Genomic DNA, 3,387 nt, shown 5'->3' on the forward strand with positions numbered 1-3,387 from the left:
CCTCCCTCCCTCCCTCTCCTCCCTCCCTCCCTCCCTCTCTTCCTCCCTTCCTAGAGAGGGAACAACATTCATGTGACGGGCCCCTCGGCTTCTCTCCCCCGCCCCATCATCTCCAGCGCGTGGTGGGGGAACTGCTTGGGCAAAGCGGTTGGCATCGATCTCTCCATCCTTCCCGAGGCCCCGACTTCGGTCAGTTTTCTTAGGGCACCAATTTTCGAAATCGTTTGGGGTCCGGCGGCGTCGGTCCCCAGCGCGTAGAGCTTGCCCCGAAGGGGGCCCTGCCTGCCTGGCATGGGCGGAGGGGGGGGAAGGGCGGGAGTGGAAGGCTGTTTGTTGGGGGGTTTTGGCGCCACTTTTGTTTTAGTTTTAGTGCTGCTTTTTCGTTCCCACCCCCACCCGCACTGTCTTTCTCAAGGCACGAACTGAGCTGATCCTTGCCCCAGGTAGGCAGCCTCTGTTTTCCCTCCACACTTTTATTCTTGCTTGAGGGCGACTTTCTCTTTTCTTCTCTCACGTATCCGGAGATCTGCGGACTACAATTTTAGGAGAAAAAGGGTCGGCTGGGCCATGGGAGAGAGAAGGTGTGGGAAACAGCATCAAGTAGTTCCGCAAAACTTTGAGCCCCGTTCCCATTTTCTTCTGGCCTAGAATTGTAAACGTATTGTTGATTTCGGCCTTTTTTTCCCTTTCCCTCCCGCCGCGACAATGTCTTGTTTTGCCTTTAGTTTTGATTTATTTTTATTTTTATTTTTGATAAGCCGCTGTACTTTCGGCATTTAGTTTCTTCTCCTTGGTGTTATATGTCATTTTATTTTTAATCCTCAACGGTAATGGGTTATCGTGTGATTTTTTTTTTTTTTCGGGCTTTGGTGCTCGACTTGAATTTTTAATATTGCATTAGTAGTTTCATCCGGTCTGGGAGACTTTCCCCTCCGTGGCCTAGGATGTTTTTTTATGTTGTTGCCTACTCCCTCCCTCTCCCTCCTCCTTTCTTCTGTATGTAGTTTTTAAATTGAGGGTCGTGTTTTTCGATTTAATGATTATTTCCAGCTTTTATGCTATGTCTATCAGAAACTTTTGATGTGGGGTTAGGTTTAAGTAAAGGAGACGCTTGTGTCGGTTTGCAATGGTTCCTTAAAATGCGCGGGCCGCCTCCTCCTCGACCCTGGTAAAACCCCATCTTCCCTTCACACTGGAGTGTAAATTCCGTACCCCCTTTCTCCCACGGACCGCCGTATTTCACAGCAGCCACACCCTGTATATATGTCTCTGTGGATTGGACTCATTATCAGCTTAATTTAGTGACTTAAACCACCATGCTGGGACTTGCTTAAGCACGAAGCTTCTTTCCCTGTTTAGTCCTGGTGGCTAGTGTCGAAAGAGGAATAATCGAGGTTTCTTAATGAAACCTAGTGCGGTCCAAGCATTGCCTTTTTTTTTTTCTGTTGTCTTTTTTCCTACTCCGGGCTGTTGGCGGTGTCAGCACCGCTGCTGGGGGCGGGGGGTGGAGGGGAGAAAGAGTCGGGTTACCGAAGTGCGTCATTCCTGGCTCTAGCAGGGCCTGCTCGGGAGCTTGCTGGTGTTTGTTACTGTCCTCGCAGCACTTTCCTGCCAGCCTTCTCTCTCTGCGTATTGGTTAGGAGCAAAAGCAGGAGGCGGTCTCCTAATTCTGTCTGGAGCCCAGTGCGTTGCGTTTAAGGGTATATGTGAACTTATTATGCTTTTTTTTTTTTTTGATGGCCATGGAAAGTGGATACATTTCTGTTTAACAGCATGCAATTCAGGTAGTTTGGTCTTGCTTTCATATCATATATTTCTCAATGAACGGTGGGGTTAATTTTGAGCATTTTAAACCACTTACGTCAAAATGCCTGGTTTTCTTTCTGTGTTGATATCAATCTATAATTAGGGATCAGAAGGACCAGTTAAGGCAGAAGTGTTCAGCGGTTTTTCAAGTGGTTGAATTGTAATTTCATGACACATTTTGTTAAATCGTCTTTTTTTTTTTTTCTTTCCGTTTTCGGATCAAGTACGTGAGTTCCTGCTGATTAGAAATATTTAAGTTCATTTCACCTCATATTTCTATTTATCCTTTTAAAATATAAAATGTACTCATTGAGTAGTAAATATGGTTATTTCAATTTTTTTTTTTTTTACTGAATTTTTAGATGTTACTATCTAGGAGTTGGGCAGGGTGCTTTACAGTAACACTGTAAGGTTTTGACTTTTTAGCTTGGCACTTTGATACTTTGGTTGCCTTGGTGTTATCCTCAGTGTCCTTAGTGAGTACCGCCTCTCCATTCTCTTTCAAGATAGGGAGAGTAGGAGGCCAGAGATGAAAGGAGAGGTGGCTGCCAGTTGATTACTGTGGCTAGATGAGTTCAGAAGGGCTCATTGGTAACTTATTCTACTCTGCTGTTTGCTTGACAATTTCTGTAGTTGAGGAAAAAGAATTTGGAAGAGAGATTTCAAAGTCTTGACATTTTGATGTGTTGACTTTATATTTACTTAAGTTATTTACACAGAAACTTAGGCTTGTGTGTAGGAAATTACATAATGCCTAGCATACCAAGTTTCGAAAATATTTGAACAAGCCCTGCAGGGAAAACAACATAAATTCTTACAGATAAGACTTAAAATGGAACAGTTTGAACGTGCTGGGCTTCTGCTTTCCCTTTGATTGTGTTTTTTTTTTAAATAGGAAATTCCATTTGTCTATTTAGCAACTTGTTCTTGGTGTGTGTTTCATTAAGTTGGAGCTGCTGTGAGTCAGTAGGAGAGGGATTTACTATTAATAGGAGGGGCTTTGGCAGTGGAGTAAGTGACAGTGAAGGGATTGGGGTGCCACAGGGAACATTCCAGGAGGAAGCTTGACATGGCTGAATTCAGCTTCAGTGTTTGCTGTTTAATGACTAGGTAGAGAGGTGGATTGGAAAAGGAATGGACTTACTAGCCATTTCTTCCCATTGTGAAGTACTGTAGTATTATAAGGTATTCAGACAGACAGGGTAGAAAGGTTTCTTTTTAAAAAATCAATAGGAAATTGAGTATTTACATTTAAAATGATGTACCCTCCCAACATCCCCCTCTTCTTACTACTTGAAAGTTGATAGGAAAAACTATTTCATTGTTTTCTTTTAAGAACATTTTTTCATATTGCCATCAGCAGTAAAAGTACAATTAAAATTAAGACTCTTGATCTCCTTTAATTACTATATTTGCTCCCAAAGTCCAAGGTAAGTGCCTTGCTTTCTGCAGTGTGGTATTCTGTGTCAAGCTTATTTTGTTCCTCTGTTAGATGCCTTTTGAATATGTGTTTAAGTTAGGAAAGGAATCCAAAGCAATGTATTTGTTTTTTTGTTTTTTTTTTGTTTTTTTTTTTTTTTT

The 3,387-nt window shown here is 42.6% G+C and overlaps 1 protein-coding gene across 1 annotated transcript in view; it reads left to right on the forward strand.

The window, feature by feature from the left end:
- Stag2 (stromal antigen 2) overlaps positions 1 to 3,387 on the forward strand; it is a 132,059-nt gene that overhangs the window by 1,203 nt on the left and 127,469 nt on the right. The gene's annotated exons all lie outside the window — the stretch shown is intronic.

This window comes from Mus pahari, chromosome X (assembly GCF_900095145.1).
Source record: "Mus pahari chromosome X, PAHARI_EIJ_v1.1, whole genome shotgun sequence".
In the NCBI taxonomy this organism is placed as follows: Eukaryota; Metazoa; Chordata; class Mammalia; order Rodentia; family Muridae; genus Mus; species Mus pahari.